Genomic DNA, 18410 nt, shown 5'->3' with positions numbered 1-18410 from the left:
GTGTTAATTGGAAAGGAGTTAATACAGGCCTTTATCAGTTTTCAAGGCCAAAGCCTTGGCCGAAAGCCCAGGAGCTGCAAGCTGCTGCCCGAAGGAGAAGCGGAAGCAAGACTGAAGATAGAGTGCTGGAATGCCCAGGATACCCTCCTGCACTCCCAGTTCAGAAGGTGCTTCCTCCCACTTTACCAATGAAAATAGTTAAGATCCCTCTTGTAGATTACCAACTTCCGTCCACCATATTCCCTTTCTTAAAGGCACAGCCTCAAACAGTCACAGTCCACCCTTTCTAAACAATTTCATTGGCTGTTCATACTGTCCATCCAATCCAAAACAATATTTACAGTTCGTAAGTAAAGTTCGTAGTCCATTCCGGCTATGCTCAGATGTAGATGATTCAAAAGTCCAAGAAAATCAGAAAATGAGCAAAATGGAAAACAGTTCATTTCTTCGCCCACGAAGCAAAGAAAAGGGGAACAGGGAATATCAGGGTCTCTTAGTTGACTCAGGGCTCTCAGGGATCTCAGGGTTCGTGCACCGTAGATTTCCTCGTTGATCCTTCCTTTAGACGCGATGTAGCTGTACAGCAGTTCGAAGTTAACCTCTTTCAGCTAAAGTTAAATTTCTTTGTGGAATACACTGAATTTTACCATTCTCTTGCATTACCCAGTATGTGTGACCCGGACCTTCAGATGAAACCAACCCTCTGACAGGTTTAGCCTCTCCTGAGGGTGAAAATACCCAAACAGTTTTACCTGACAGATTCTTTTCACTAACAACAGGAACTCTATCACCTTCTACTTTCCGTAGCAAATCTGAATGTGCAGGTCCAGCTCGGTTCACTGAACCTCTACTATTTACCAGCCAGGTTGCTTGTGCTAAATGTTTTTCCCAGTTTTTCAACGATCCACCCCCCATGGCTTTAAGAGTGGTCTTCAACAAACCGTTGTAGCGTTCAATCTTCCCTGAAGCTGGTGCATAGTAGGGAATGTGGAATATCCACTCAATACCGTGCTCTTTTGCCCAGTTCTTTACAAGGTTGTTCTTGAAATGAGTTCCATTGCCTGACTCAATCCTCTCTGGAGTTCCGTGTCTCCACAGGATTTGTCTCTCCAGACCGAGAATGGTGTTGCGGGCAGTTGCATGTGGAACTGGATAAGTTTCCAACCATCCAGAGTTTGCCTCTACCATAGTAAGCACGTATTGCTTACCAGAACGAGAACGTGGTAGAGTGATGTAGTCAATCTGCCAAGCTTCACCATACTTGTACTTGGACCATCTGTCACCATACCTCAAGGGCTTAAGTCGTTTTGCCTGCTTAATAGCAGCACAAATGTCACAGTCATGGATGACTTGTGTGATAGCACCCATGGAAATGTCTATGGATCTGTCACAAGCCCATTGGTATGTTGCATCTCTGCCTTGATGTCCTGACAAATCATGAGCCCACCGAGCTAAGAATATCTCACCTCGGTGTTTCCAGTCGAGATCAAGATTAGAGTCCATGTCTACTTGAGAAACTCTTGCAGCTAGATCTGCCTGATGGTTGTGTTGCTGTTCCTCAGTAGCTTTGCTCTTAGGAATGTGAGCATCGATGTGTCTCACTTTCACTGGAATTCTCTCGATTCGATCAGCAATGTCCTGCCACAGGTTGGCTGCCCAAATGGCTTTTCCTTTTCTCTGCCAACCATTCTTCTTCCAGTTCTTTAGCCAACCCCATAGAGCATTGGCTACCATCCATGAGTCGGTGTAGAGATAAAGCTTTGGCCATCTCTCACGCTCAGCTACGTCGAGAGCTAGCTGGACAGCTTTTACCTCTGCGAACTGACTGGATTCTCCTTCTCCATTCTTTGCCTCTGCAACTCGGCGTGTTGGACTCCACACTGCAGACTTCCACCTTTGCTTGTTTCCAACAAGACGACAGGAACCGTCTGTGAACAAAGCATATTTCTTTTCATCATCAGAAAGGTCATTGTAAGGAGGAGTTACTTTCTCCTCTGGAGGTTTAGCACAGTTGATACCTTCAGGCCAACTTGAGATCACCTCCACTAGACCAGGCCTTTCAAGATTTCCCATTCGAGCTCTCTGTGTTATCAGAGCCATCCACTTAGACCATGCTGAGTCTGTGGCATGATGTGGTGTGGAGCCTTTGCCTTTGAACATCCAATTCAAACTTGTAATCTGGGAGCTAGAAGAAGTTGTGATTCAGTTCCAATCACTTCAGAAGATGCTTTTACTCCTTCATAGGCAGCTAAAATTTCTTTCTCTGTTGGAGTATAATTAGCCTCTGAACCTCTGTAACCTCGACTCCAGAAACCAAGAGGTCGTCCACGTGTCTCTCCTGGAGCTTTTTGCCACAAGCACCAGGTTGGACCATTGTCACTCGCAGCCGTGTACAAAATGTTCTTAATGTCTGGACCATCTCGGAGTGGTCCCAGACCCATCGCTTGAACTACCTCTTGCTTTATCTGGTCAAAGGCTGCTTGTTGTTCAGGTCCCCAGGGGAAATGGTTTCTCTTTCGAGTCACATCATACAGAGGTTTCACAATCTGACTGTATCCAGGAATGTGTAGTCTCCAAAATCCCACTATCCCCAAGAAACGTGGGGTCTCTTGCTTGTTTGCAGGATTTGCCGTGGTGGAGACTCTATTTACCACATCCACTGGAATGTGTCGACATCCATCCTGCCACCACACTCCCAGAAACTGAATCTCTGTGGTAGGTCCTTTCACCTTGTCTCTCTTGATGGCAAAACCTGCATTCAGAAGAATGTCAATGATTTTGTTACCTTTTTCGAAGACTTCCTCAGCAGTTTAACCCCCGACGATGATATCATCGATGAACTGGATGTGTTCTGGAGCACCACCTTTCTCCAGAGCATCGTGGATTACTGCATGACTGATGCTTGAGCTGTGGATCCAGCCCATTGGCAGTCTGTTGAAAGTGTACTGGATTCCTCTCCAAGTGAAAGCAAACTGAGGCCTGCATTCCTCTGCTATGGGAATAGAGAAAAATGCATTAGCAATGTCTATGGTAGCATACCATTTGGCCTCTTTGGATTCCAGCTCATACTGTAGCTCCATCATGTCTGGTACTGCTGCACTCATAGGTGGTGTCACTTCATTTAGGGCTCGGTAGTCGACTGTCAGACGCCAGTCTCCATTCTGCTTTCGCACAGGCCACACTGGACTGTTGAAAGGTGAATGAGTTTTGCTGACGACTTTCTGACTCTCCAACTGACGAATCAGATTCTGAATGGCCAACAAAGAGTCACGGTTGGTTCTGTATTGTCTGTGATGCACAGTCTGAGAAGCAACCGGCAATTTAATGTCCTGTATCTTATGTTGTCCCACAACTGCAGATTCATCAGAAAGCTCAGGTCTAGCAGACAGCTTCAATTTTTGTGCATCAATTTCTACTGAAGCTACTCCAAAAGCCCATTTGTAATCTCTAGGGTCTTTGAAACGCCCTTCTCTCAGAAAATCGATTCCCAAAAGATAAGTTGCGTCAGGTTCGGTCACAACTGTGTGCTTCCTCCATTGTTTACCAGTTAAACTTATATTAACCTCTACCTTACTTAACTCTTGAGATCCACCAGTGACTCCCAGAATAGTTATAGACTCTGATCCCTGATAATTTGATGGTATTATGGTGCACTGAGCTCCTGTGTCAACCAAGGCCCTGTACTTCCGAAATTGTGAAGTGCCAGGCCACTGGATGTACACATCCCAATAGATTCTGTTATCTCTGTTATCCCTCTCCTCCCCCTGGCGGGAGGCAGGGCACCCCGAATTATGGGGAACATGTGCACATGTGCATTGCACATAGTTTGCAGGGTTATAACTTTGCATGTTATAACTGGAGCCACTGTTGGAGCCACAAGAGTCGTTCTGGGGAACTGTGGAAGTAACAGCTACCCTTCTGGTATTGCTACCTCGGGTTCTGCCACTTTGCAATTCCCTCAGTCTCCTGAAAAGATTAGAAGTTGGTTGGCCATCCCAGCGGTTCATGTTCTCACCAAACTGATCACGCAGAGTTATCCAAATAGTTCTACGTGATTGCCTTGGTGGTCTGTTTTGGAATGACCTGTTTTGGAATGGCCTCTTTGGAGGACGTGTATTCCTCACAGATGAAACTTGTATCCACCTGGAGGAAGAATTGAAATTATCCCTTTGTGCCAATTGGGATATGGAATTTCTAAATTCATCTTTTAACTCTCATATGCAATTCTGTATATCACCAGACATAGTTATAATGGCCGAAACCAAAGAAACACGTGCCATGCTATCCTCCAATTGTCTCATTTGATCACTGAATTGGCCAACCATGGGAGAAGCTCCACCATAATTTCTTGACACAATTCTGCTTGCCTGAATGTTTGCATAATTAGAAGGAGCAAGCTTGATGATCTTTTTAGCAAGACCAATACCCACAGGAATGTCATCAGAATTCAGAGTTTCATGTTCACCATAGAGTAGCTCTCTAACAGCAGTAGTCCAGGGTTTAGGATTCCATGGAAGATCATCTCGGGAAGGGTATCTCAGGGCAACCGCCATTAAAAGGCGTATCCACAGATTAACCTTACCGAGAGCCCTGCCTACATGTCTATCTATTCCATTCTCCCTCGAGAGAGTTCCTAACTGAGCTGCTGACTTGTCTCCAACTGTTAGAGCTGGAGCACCTGTATCATAACACCTACTAAGCCAAGCTAGAACTGGCTCCTTATCTGCCCTGGTGAAATCTTTACGGACATTTCGCAATTCCTCGTGGGGTGACAAACATTCTAAAATATCATCTTCTTCTTCCTCTCCCTGAACTTTTTGTCCATATAATCCTGCTGTCATTTTCCCAAGGATCTCTTTAAGCTGAGAACCACCTTTGCCAGCTGCCTTCCTAACTTCATCTCTGTCCTGCTTTGCTCTCACTAGATTAGCTAGATCTTTTAAACAAACCTTCTCTTCCTCCTCAGTAGGATTTCTTAGAGTAGAGGACCCCTCACCAGGATCGGTCTCCAGCTCCTCTTCTCTATCTTTGGCCTTTCCACCTCTAGTCTTTAAAATAGCCACCTTAACTGGAGCTGTGTTTGAATTTACAGCCACCTTAATAGAATCTGACAGGTCCTGAGATAAATCAGCTGCTGGGGCAGTGACTTCCAGTCCCACCGAAGGAGTGGGCGGAAGTGACGTTGCTCCGTTAATGGCCGATGGAGAAGAAGAAGGAGGAGAAGGAGTGGGCGCCATGTTGATACCAGCCGCCGCCCTTGGCAGCTTGCCAGAATCAGCAGCAAAATCATTTAGAGCTGCTTTACCAATTAACTTTTTAGCCCTCTTTTTAACTGACAGCGATTCTCCACAGTCCTCATCACTAGATGACTCTGGGACTGATCGAGAGCCACGGCGTTTTCTTTTTGATCTAGTTTTAATAACAAAACACGCCCTGGACACCTTCTTCTCCTGATGCCAGGGATACAGAGAATACACATTTGTTATTACCAGCAGCAGAATTTTATACATGAAATAAATCACCTTTGGATCCCAGGCATCACCTAAAGTTACTCTCTCCTCCGGCGGAATCCTAAAACCCTTTATCTCAATTGGGAGAGTGGTGGAGGTAACATTCCTGTATCTCACTGGCCATAAGAAATCCATGCATTTTCCATACCATAATCTAACTGTATACATAACCCACATAAAAATTGTCCGCACCAAATATTTGCCCAGGTAATCCAAAATCAAACCCAAACAATATCTGTAAACCAGAGCCCCAAAAATTGATAGGAATAATCGCTCCACAAACCACAACACCTTCCTGCTTGCTAATTCAGCTAGAAAACACTAAATCAATCAAGTAATAAATTAAACTAATTATCTGCCGCACGTTGGGTAAGCCAAGAAAAAAAAAAATGTCGAGGGTTGGAAGGGTAAGGCCAAGAAGCCTCCTCCCTTCCCCCTTGTAAAGTAAAGGGAAAGAAAATTGAAGGGAAAGGAAAAAAAAACCTCACAGCTGAATTAGCAAAGCAGTGGAGCTGTATATTTACAAAGCAATGTAGGATATGCAGGGGAATACATACAAATTTACAATATTTACAATATATACAAAGATATACAATAAAGTAACACAGAAATGAGAGTTCCCCCCTCCCTGCTGAGGGGGTTCCCCACCTCCGCTCTCCCCCTCTCTCCCCCTATTCCCCAGAGTGGGTTAGAAAAGAGAGAGAAAGAAATAAAAAGAAGTTAGAAGCAGTTTGTGTTAATTGGAAAGGAGTTAATACAGGCCTTTATCAGTTTTCAAGGCCAAAGCCTTGGCCGAAAGCCCAGGAGCTGCAAGCTGCTGCCCGAAGGAGAAGCGGAAGCAAGACTGAAGATAGAGTGCTGGAATGCCCAGGATACCCTCCTGCACTCCCAGTTCAGAAGGTGCTTCCTCCCACTTTACCAGTGAAATTAGTTTAGATTGTTCTTTTCATTTACCAAATTCTGTCCACCATATTCCCTTTCTTAAAGGCACAGCCTCAAACGGTCACAGTACCTACCTCAATTTATCTTTATTTCTGCATTAGCAGCTAGTGACCTCCCTTTGAGGGACCTTCAGCTGTCCTTTATCCATATTCTTATAGCATAGGGACTGCTATTAACTCCAGACCTATAAAACTGGGGTTGTGTCAGGTAGGGTGGGGTGAAGGAGGGTATTTGAAACAGGGATTCTCACACAGATGCATCACATCTGAAAACTAGGCAAAATCACCAATATGGTGGAATTTGAGATTAAAATTATGACAGTGAAAAGCCTTGTTTCACTTTTCTGATCTTTTTCACCTAGTAGCCATGCAGCAAGTCACTTTGATAGTGAAGATGATTTATAGCTACTATTTACACTGCATACTATAGTATTTACATTGTTAAAAGGAAAACCCCACATTTTCTGTGAATAATCTACTTTGTGTGAACTAGACATAACAATGTGCGTGCTTTGGTTGTATTGAGTGCCATGGCTGCCATCTGTTGACTCCTTCATGTACCAGCTGTGGGAAGAGGGGAAGATAACATATGAAAGGAACAAAGTTTTAAATTCCCTGCCATTTGAATATTAAGTACAAAATAAAATTTTAAGACCTGTCTGGTTTTGTGCAATATGAGCAGCAGTGCTCACCCTAAGTGCACTTGAGTTTCATTTCAGACCTGCAAAATAGTTTTGCACAGTCATTACTACTATTGGTGCTCTTAAAGAATCACAGGATTCTTTCAGTTAGAAAAGACTGAGATCATTGAGTCCAATCATTCTCTACCAAATCTGGTGCTAAACCATGTCCCCTAGCACCACATCTCTGTGTATTTTAAACACCTCCATCAGTGGTGATTCAACCATCTCCCTGGAGAGACTGTTCCAATGTTGGATAACCCCTTCAGTGAAATTTCATACCTCCAAACTAAACTTCCTCTGCTGCAGCTTGAGGTCATTTCTTCTCCTGTTGTCACTTGTTACTCGGGAGAATAGACCCACCTCTACCTTGCTGCAGCCTCTCTGGAGAGAGAGAGAGAGAATGTCTCCCTTGGCCTTTTTTTTTGTTTTTTTTTTAACAGACTCAGTTTTCTCAGCTATGCCTCCCAAGACCTGTTCTCCAGATTTATTGCCCTTCTTTGGACCCACTCCACTACCTCAGTGTCTTGTAGTAAGGGCCCCAAATGTAATTTGATTTAGAGAAGCAACTACATTTTTGCATTAAATCTTAAACTTTCATGCTTATTAGGATTGAATTTCTTCTCAGTAGATAGATACTTATTGACATTCTTAAGGAACCCAAAGCAATACATCAATTTAGATTTTGAAGAAAACCATGACAGCATGACAAAACAGAAGTTCACCTTTTAAACCAATTTAATAAATAGGCTATAAACTACTTTAGGGTCTAGTTAAACTCTACTTCTCCAGTTTGCTTTTTTCTCAGCTTTGTTGTGTGGTCAGGTATTATCCAGCTATTCCTGCCACCTTACCTTGTAGTGCTGCTGGTATATTCTCCAAAGACAACAGAATCTATTGCGATCAAGCACAATAAAGAAATTAGAGAATTTGGCTCTCAATTACTCAAGGTTTCTTCTGAGACCTATTTTGGTTGGGTTTTTTCTTTTTCATCCAAACAACTATGGAGTTCTCATAATGGCTTCTTTCTAAATACTTGAGATAGATGTCTGCCACTTGTCAAAATGATTAGAGAAGGCATTTGAAATGGGAATTCAAACAGTTCTTTTGCTTTTGCTTTTTTCCTCTTTCTGTTTGCGTTCCCCTGGATTACAGTCTTATTCCTTTCAGATTATTAAATCAGAGGGTGCTGCTGCATGCATATTCTGTCATTTCACAACGTATGTTCTCATTTTCAAATTATTTTCTCTAGTATACTTCTAGAAGAGAATCTATTCTTTTAAAAGGTTGTTTGTATTGCTGGTGTATGTTATTCTGTGTTTGATACATAAAACTTGAGTTATGTAAAATTTCAGATAGCTGACAGTCACTCAAACTCTGAATTCAATGTTAACTTGTACATTTTAGTGGAACTGAAGCTGAGTAGGAATTATCTACAGAGTTTAAATGGAACATTTTATGCAATTGAAATGGAAGTGTTCTGTAGTGTTGATAGGTTCTGTGCACCTTAAGAAAAAAAATAGTTTGGTTTTTTGTTTGTTTTTGTGAGGGAAGCTGTTTGTCAACATTGACCTTTTTCAAGCTTGTGGGGTATTTTCACCTCTCATATGTCTGAATAGACTTACCAGAAGGTGGGGATAAGGACCTTTTTAAAAACTATGAAAGGAAACATGGGAGCTCGCTCTTGTTCTGTCACTAATTACCTTCTCACAGGTAATTAGTGATAGAAAAAGGAATGGCCTCAAGCTACGACTGGGTAGGTTTAGACTGGACATCAGGAAAAAAAATTTTCACAGAGTATTCAGACATTGGAATGTGCTGCCCCGGGAGGTGGTTGAGTCACCAACCCTGGATGTGTTGAAAAGTTGTTTAGATGTGGTGCTTGGGGATAGGGTTTAGGGGTGAACCTTGTAGAGTAGGGTTCTGGGTTGGACTTGGTGATCCTGAGGGTCTCTTCCAACCTGAATGTTCATGTGATTCTTTTACTTCACCGTTCTTACTGGCACTTTAAATTCTCCACTTAGAATCATGGAATTGTTTCCATTGGGAAAGACCTTTAAGATCATTGAGCCCAACCATTATTTAACTCTACAAAGTCTGATGCTAAAGCATGTTCCTTAGCATCACATTATACACTGTTTACATATGTCCAGGCATGGTGGTTCAATCACATTTCTGGGGAGGCTATTCCAATGCCTGATAACCATTTCAATTAAGAAGTTGTTTCTTCTAATTCCTAATCTAAACCTTCCCTGGTGCAACTTGAGCCCATTTCCTCTCATCCTATCACTTGTTCCTAGTCAAAAAACATCAGACTCCCACCCCACTCCAATCTTCTTTCAGTTGTGGAGATTCATCAAGTCTCCCCTGAGCCTCCTTTTTTCAAGTTCCCTCAGCCACTCCTCATAAGATCTGTTCTCCAGACCCTTCACCACCTTTGTTGTCCTTTTCTGGACCCACACCAGTACCTCAATATCTTTCTTGAAGTGAGAGTCCCAGAACTGAACACAGTTCTGGCATTGAGTTGTGGCATTGAGTGCACCCTCAGCAAGTTTGCTGATGACACCAAGCTGTGTGGTGCAGCAGACACGCTGGAGGGAAGGGAGGCCATCCAGAGGGACCTTGACAGGCTGGAGAGGTGGGCACAGGCCAACCTCATGAAGTTCAATAAGAGCAAGTGCAGGGTCCTGCATCTGGGTCGAGGCAATCCCAGGCACAAATACAGGCTGGGCAGTGACTGGCTGGAGGATAGCCCTGAGGAGAGAGACTTGGGGGTGCTGGTGGACAAAAAGCTCAACATGAGCTCTCAGTGTGCACTTGCAGCCCGCAAAGCCAATCAGATCCTGGGCTGCATCAGGAGAAGTGTGGCTAGCAGGTCGAGGGAGGTGATCCTCCCCCTCTACTCAGCCCTGGTGAGACCCCACCTGGAGTACTGTGTCCAGTTCTGGAGCCCCTATTACAAGAGGGATGTGGAGGTGCTGGAACGTGTCCAGAGAAGGGCCACGAGGATGATCAGAGGGCTGGAGCACCTCTCCTATGAGGACAGACTGAAGGAGTTGGGGCTGTACAGTCTGCAGAAGAGAAGGCTCCGAGGTGACCTAATTGTCGCCTTCCAGTATCTGAAGGGGGCCTACAGGAAGGCAGGGGAAGGACTTCTCAGGATATCAGGTAGTGATAGGACTAGGGGGAATGGAGTGAAGCTGGAGGTGGGGAGATTCAGGCTGGATGTGAGGAGGAGGTTCTTCACCATGAGAGTGGTGAAACCCTGGAATGGGTTGTCCAGGGAGGTGGTTGAGGCCCCGTCCCTGGGGGTGTTTAAGAGCAGGCTGGATGAGGCTCTGTCCAGCCTGATCTAGTGTGGGGTGTCCCTGCCCATGGCAGGGGGGTTGGAACTAGATGATCCTTGTGGTCCCTTCCAACCCTGAATGAAACTATGAAACTATGAAACTATAAGTATACAAGGTATTGCCTCATCATTGCTGGGTTTTAGTCTGGTGAAGAGATGGCTGAGGGGAGTCCTTATTGCTCTCTACAACTACAGGAGAAGTGGTTGTAATGAGATGGATATTGGTCTCCTCTTGCTGTTATCAAGTAATAGAATGAGAGGAAATGGCCTCAAATTGCTCCAGGGGAGGTTTAGTTTAGTTATTAGGGAAGATTTCTTTACTGAAACAGTGATCAGGCATTGGAATAGGTTACTCAGGGAAATGGTGAAGTTACTATCCCTGAAGGTGTTAAAAAAAATAGTGTGTAGATGTGGCACTTCAGGACATGGTTTAGTAATCATAGTAGTGTCAGGTTGACAGTTGGACTTGATCTTAAAGGTCTTGAGGTGTAAAATTCTTTTGCTTTTGTGTAGCTCTCTACTAGGAGCTAAATATGATCCCCATGTTCATGCTGAGTTACAGTTTCTTTCTAGTCGCAGTTGTTTGCCGCATGAAGCTTTTAGAAGCGTATGCCCTCTTAGCACATTTAATGAAAGTTTACTGGCAGACAAACTCCTATAATTCATCAGATACATTAGCTTGGCATTTGTAACTTTCTGTAATTTAAATGAATTTTATTATTTCCTTATTGGTAACTTAAATTCTATATTAAGCACTTTAGGACTGTGATGCTTTGTTAGTATAGCACCTAAAACAATGTGCTAGACCTTAGGGAGCACAAGCAAAATGACTAATAAAGCCCTGATAATTCCAGGAGTATTTTTTTGGGGGGGTCAATATGACTTATGCCCATCTGTAATATCATAAGTCATCTTAGTGATAATATTTTATATAACTTAGACTTTTCAGCGAATGCTAATCCAGACCATTTAATTATAAACTTCTAGCTCTAGGTTTAGACTGATATATTTATGGAAACTGAGTGTGGTGATGACTTTTTTTCTATATTCTGGGTATGTAAGGACAGACAATAAATCTTAATAGCTTTTTTCTGTTGCATTTACACATGCACGTAGTATGTGCATACTTTAGAAAAATAATGCTGATACAGAAGCTAACTGATTTGATTGGACTAGCAGAAAATTCAGGTAACTTTAAGCAAGCCTGCACAAAGTTTGCTTGCAAGACTTAACACAAATTAGATACTGGAGCTGTCCAGACAATTAAAACAGTACAAAAAAACTTGGACAAGCATAGAGCAGCACAGAGGAGGTATCACTGAATATTTTTTAGATAGAGAGAAAACTTGTTACTGCAAAAGGTATTTCATCTGAAAAGCATTTTGGTCTATCTGGAATTCAGTCTTGTGTACAGTTCTCTGGCAATATAGGAACAGGCTATAGGTCAACTATCTAAAAAGATGGCTTTGTATACTCAAACCTTGTAATTCAAGGTATAGGTAAATGTAGTGAGGTATTTAAATGTGCTTACAAGGATATTTAAGTAGCAGTCAATGAATCTGCTTGACAGCAAGGGAGGCTTTTCTAAGCTCTTGGCAATGTCAGCTTTGATATGTTCTATTATTACCGTATTGGGGATCAGGGATTTTTTGAGTCTACAAGCAAGCAGATGTCCCTGCTTTTTCCTTATGCAAATAATAATTAAGAATCTGTAATTAGAAGCTCTGACACTAGCAAATTCTTTTTTCAGTTTGCTTTGGGCAACAAGTATCCATTTACCTGAGAAGAACAACAAGCATTTTATTTCATGCACTTACCTAGTGGACCAATAGATGCTTTGTTTTTCCAAATCACATTGCTGTCCTGAGTAATTAAGTTCCTGCATTGTATCTTCAGGAAATCGGAGAATTGGCTGGAAGGGAACTCTGGAGGCCATCTGGACCAACCTTTTGCTCAAAGTAGAACTGTTGCCAGCAGTAGATAAGATCAGCTGTGACTTCTTTTAGCAGCTCTTGAAAACTCTAACTCCACAACTGATCTTGGTAGATGGCATCTATGCTGCATTACCCTCCAAGTGTAGAAATTTTTCTCTCCTGTCCAGTCAGTACCTCCCAAACTGCAACTTAAGTCTTTATCTCCTATTTCACTATTTATTTTGCTGTCATTTATGTTTTCAGTGAATTTGCAGTTTATGTTGTCCAGGGTGCTCAGGAAGATTCTGAGCAGTATCTGCTCCAATACTGGCCCTTACGTTCTGCTTGCTACCTCTTGCCAAATTAATGTTGAGCACTTGATTATTTGCATTTCTCCCTGTCACTTCAGCAAGTTTTTGACCAATTTTAAGTGTGTTCATGCAACTCACACTTCTCAGCTTATAAATGAGATCATTGGGTAAGGGTTTTGAGTCAGTCTTGCTGAAAGCTCTTTAAAATGCTTATGAAACAGATGTTATTTGCATTATATTTGAATGCTTAGTATTAGCCCGTTGTTTGTGTAGGTTTGTTTTGGTTTGTTTTTTTGTTTTTTTTTTTTTTTTAATGGCTGGGGCTGGCCTACAGAGAAAGCTCAGTTTGCCTCCTGCGAGCTGCTAGATACTGAAACTTGAGCAGCTGGACAGTCAGAGGTGGTGTTTATTCCTCAGAGGCAACAGAGCACTAGGAAAGACAGGCATCCAGAATGCAAGGTAGGAGAGGGAGGTAGATGCAAGATAGAGGAAGAAACCTGTAGCACAGTGGAGTTCTGGAAAGAGCTGGGAGCAGAAACACAGCCTTAGAGAGATATTGGAAAGAGAATTCCCAGGAAACCAGATGGCAGTCTTGCATTTCCTGCAGGGAGCAGCTTAACTGCTGGATGGAAACCTGCCCAGTAGGTACCCCTTCTATCTGTGATGGGATGGAGTAGATGGGCATGTTTTCTTTCAGCTCTGTTTTCTCACTGTGATGGTTCTGTATTTGAAAATGTTTAAATTCTGTTCTTCAGTCACAGCTAACTGCACAGTGTGCTACGTCAGCAAGAGCAGAGCCAGCAGGCTGAAGGAGGTGATTTGTTTACTTGTGAATCAATATCTGGAATAGTGTCCTCTTTGGGGCTCCCCTATGGGAGGAAAAGAAAAGAAGACAAAACAAAAAACCAAACAAATTGGAGAGGGACACTGAAGGAGCATTTGACATGTGAATAGACTGTCTGTGGGGGCTGGGTTTGTTCAGCCTAAGGAGGAGAAGAGTAAACTTCAGTTGCCTTCTACCACTGATTGAGGTATAGAAAAAAAATAGTTATACTCTTCCAGGTGCATGAGGAAAGGGCAGAAGGAAGCAAATGTAAGTTGTGGTGTGGAAAATTCTGACTGGATATGAGGAAAAACGGTTAGGAAAAGCGGTTAGGATTCCTGGTTTTCACCCAGGCGGCCCGGGTTCGACTCCCGGTGTGGGAAAGCGCAACTGTTTTGTCCCCACAGACTGGAAAAGGGGAAACATTGCCCCCATCTTCAAAAAGGGCAAGAAGGAGGAACCAGGGAACTACAGGCCAGTCAGTCTCACCTCTGTGCCTGGAAAGATCATGGAACAGATCCTCCTGGAGTCACTACTCGCTCAAAAGAATAGTGAAGAGGTGATTGGGAACAGTCAGCATGGCTTTGCCAAGGGCAAATCCTGCCTGACCAACCTGGTGGCCTTCTATGAGCAGGTGACAAAATTAATAGATGAGGGGCGAGCAACTGATGTCGTTTACCTGGACCTGAGCAAAGCCTTCGACACTGTCCCGCACCACATCCTGGTCTCCAAACTGGTGACACATGGGTTTGATTGGTGGACCACTAGATGGATAAGGAACTGGCTTGATGGCCGCACCCAAAGAGTGGCTGTCAATGGCTCCATGTCCCAGTGGAGGCCAGTGACAAGTGGAGTCCCTCAGGGATCAGTCCTGGGACCTATCTTATTCAACATCTTTGTGGGGGACATGGACAGTGGCATTGAGTGCACCCTCAGCAAGTTTGCTGATGACACCAAGCTGTGTGGTGCAGCAGACACGCTGGAGGGAAGGGAGGCCATCCAGAGGGACCTTGACAGGCTGGAGAGGTGGGCACAGGCCAACCTCATGAAGTTCAATAAGAGCAAGTGCAGGGTCCTGCATCTGGGTCGAGGCAATCCCAGGCACAAATACAGGCTGGGCAGTGACTGGCTGGAGGATAGCCCTGAGGAGAGAGACTTGGGGGTGCTGGTGGACAAAAAGCTCAACATGAGCTCTCAATGTGCACTTGCAGCCCGCAAAGCCAATCAGATCCTGGGCTGCATCAGGAGAAGTGTGGCTAGCAGGTCGAGGGAGGTGATCCTCCCCCTCTACTCAGCCCTGGTGAGACCCCACCTGGAGTACTGTGTCCAGTTCTGGAGCCCCTATTACAAGAGGGATGTGGAGGTGCTGGAACGTGTCCAGAGAAGGGCCACGAGGATGATCAGAGGGCTGGAGCACCTCTCCTATGAGGGCAGACTGAAGGAGTTGGGGCTGTTCAGTCTGCAGAAGAGAAGGCTCCGAGGTGACCTAATTGTCGCCTTCCAGTATCTGAAGGGGGCCTACAGGAAGGCAGGGGAAGGACTTCTCAGGATATCAGGTAGTGATAGGACTAGGGGGAATGGAGTGAAGCTGGAGGTGGGGAGATTCAGGCTGGATGTGAGGAGGAGGTTCTTCACCATGAGAGTGGTGAAACCCTGGAATGGGTTGTCCAGGGAAGTGGTCGAGGCCCCGTCCCTGGGGGTGTTTAAGAGCAGGCTGGATGAGGCTCTGTCCAGCCTGATCTAGTGTGGGGTGTCCCTGCCCATGGCAGGGGGGTTGGAACTAGATGATCCTTGTGGTCCCTTCCAACCCTGAATGAAACTATGAAACTATGAAACTATGAAACTATGAAACTATGAAAAACAGTGTTGCTGGTTTGTAAACGCTGAGTCAAGGTGCTGAAGGAGGCTGAGGATCCTCCACCCTTGAAGATTTTTTTTTTTTTTTTTAAATTTAAATGAACAAAGCCCTGAGCAATGTAATTTAACATAGAAACTCTCTCTCCTTTGAGTGGGCAGCTATATTAGGTGACCTTCAGTGGCCCATTCCAAAGCATATTATTCTATTGTCCTATAAAACATACATTTATACAGCACTTTATTGTGCCCTGAAAAGTAACATGGCTTTAGATACATGGGTACTCTTCTGCTCTTTGAATTGTGAAGATCATTCAGCAAAGTCAGTCATTTCTATGTGCCCTGGTTCTGTTAGCATTGGCTTTGTAAAACTTTCAATCTTTGTGTGAATACTGTGGCAAATCTGCTGAAGAAAACTGATGCACTACAAATGCCTGGTATCTGCTTTTTTGTTGCCTAACTGACAAATGTGGAGTTTCCTTGCACATAAACTGCTATAGATGGAGCATGGTTGGGTGCAGGCCTCTTAAAATCATGCTTTTATTGTGATTGCTTCCTGTCCCTTCTGTGCATTGTTGTCATTACAGATCAAATTTTGCATTCCTTCTTTTGTGACTGTGAAGAGGGAACATGGTTAGCATCGTTCCAACCCCAACATAATCCTCTTTGCATTATTGATAACATGTAATTATTTTTTCCTCCTCGTGATAGTGGCTGAATACCATGTGCTTAGATTCTTCCTTTCTGACAACCTCTGCAAAGTGAAGCTGTTTTGAGACTGAGATCTCAAAGGTGTTCATTGACTGTGTCTGCATTAAAGAACAGGGTAGCAAAGCATGGGTGGATCTGTAGATGAAAACAGTTGTGTGTGTGTGTGTGTGTATGTGGTATTTCAGACTATTCTGTAATCTTAAATCCTCTAGACTGAATGTGTTCATTATCAGTCTTTTTCCAGTGGTGTCCGGTGGCAGGACAAGGGGCAGTGGGCATAGGCTAGAACACAGGAACAGGAAGTTCAATCTGAATATAAGTAAAAACTTTGAGAGTGACAGAGCGCTGGAACAGGCTGCCCAGACAGGTTGTGGAGTCTTCTCCTTTGGAGAGATTCAAAACCTGCCTGGACGTGATCCTTGGCAACCTGATCTATACAAACCTGCTTTAGCAGGGGTGTTGGACTAGATGATCCCCAGAGGTCTCTTCTAACCCCTACCATTCTGTGATTATGCTACTGGAATGCCTCTTCCACTTCAATTTTGTCCAAAGAAATCCAATCTGTTCACTCAGTCTGGTGCAGAACAAAGTGTAATAGGTGGCAGTTATCAAGAAACTTGCTTCAAAAGCACAATCCTGATCTGAACTAAATGAAGATATCCAGGCACCCATAAAATGCTGTTGTGTATGTGAAATGTATTGAAATGAAGATTTGTTTTTTCACCTGCTTGCAAAGAATAATAAAGAATGCCTTGGCCACATTAGCATGATTCTTACTCATGTAAAATCTCTCAAACATTTTAAAACCAAAATACATTTTTTGATACACAAGTGAATGTCCCATTACCATGGTTTATATTCTACTCTGTGCATATCTGTCTGTGCAATGGAGCTACTGAACAGCCACATGCAAGTAAGTTACTGTGCTAGGATGGGAGTTCTCAGATTCCCGGTACCATAGAGACACCTGCTGGAGAGAGTCCAGCAAGGGGTCGTGAAGGTGATCCAGGTCCTGTGACATCATGTAAGGAGACACTGAGAGAGCTGAAACAGTTCAGCTTGGATAAGAGAAGGCTCAAGGGGATTTTGTCAGTATGTATAAATACCTGGTGAGGGGAGTGAAGAAGACGAAGCCAGACTCTTCTTGATGGTGTTCAGGGGAAAGAAAACCAGCAGTGGGCACAAATTGTAAAAGGAAATGTCATGTAGGTATAATAATAATAAAAAACCAAGGGGGTGTTTATTGTAAGGTGGTCAAGGATTAGTACAGTTTGCCTGGAGAGACTGTGAACTCTTATATTTGGAAGTCTTCTAAACCTGAATTGAAAAAGCTAAGGTCTACTCTAAGCAATCTGCGGTAGCTCTCCACACAGAGCAGGGACTTAGACTAAATGATCTTGAGACTTGACTTCCAGCTGCAGCTATTCCTGGATTCTTTCTTGTCTTTCTCCTCTTACAAAAAAGCCAAAATAAACAAACAAAAAGTCACAGCTTAAGACAGTTCTTCTAAAGCATTCCTGTAGAAAGTCAGTGTGAAGTAGAATTTTCTTGATAGGATCAGGAGTGTTGGTATGCTGGTATCAGACTTCTGGTTCCTGCTTGCCCATGCTTAAATTAATCACTGTAGACCAGTTAATTAAAAATGATCAATTGCTTGTGCTGATTTAATAGTCATTAAAATAACTTTACTGCACAAGTTTGGGCACCTCTTCGAGTGTCGCTTCTTGAAGTTTTTACTCAAATTAAAATCAGGCTCTGTGGAAATAAAATAGCTTCCAGTATGTTCTTAGGTTATTAATGAGCTCCTGTTAGGCTTGAATTTGATGCTGTATTCCAAATTTACTGATGAGAATAAGATAAAGTTGCTCTGTGCTTCATTGTCTCTTTTGGTAGGAACCCTCTCTAAGTTGCCTTAGATAATTCCTTTTTTCTTCTTTTTTTTTTTTTAACCCCCAGATTTCAGTCATCAGCACAAATGTTGGAGTTGATTCAGCTTCCACGTTCTTTCATCTGGCTCCTTAAATCCATCTGGCCTGTTCTAATGGACACTTACGTACACTTGGACAATGTAAAAACTTGGAGGAATGAAACCAAACTCCTGTTCCTCCTCTGATGTCTTTTTTGTTCTTTTATGTAGAGTATCTGTCTTGCCCTGATTCCAGGTGACAGCTCCAGACAATCCATCTAATTTTATATATACTCAGCAAACTTCACCTTTAGAAACTATTCTTACCTGCTGCTTCCACTGCCAAAGGAATGTATTGGCTGCAATAATCTCATCTGAGCTGACCATGTGCTTGTGTCTCACAACTCAAGTCAAA

This window comes from Melanerpes formicivorus, unplaced genomic scaffold (assembly GCF_026170545.1).
Source record: "Melanerpes formicivorus ecotype bairdi unplaced genomic scaffold, bMelFor1.0.p_v2 SCAF_9, whole genome shotgun sequence".
Classification (NCBI taxonomy): domain Eukaryota; kingdom Metazoa; phylum Chordata; class Aves; order Piciformes; family Picidae; genus Melanerpes; species Melanerpes formicivorus.
Note: the sequence above shows the minus strand (reverse complement) of the source record.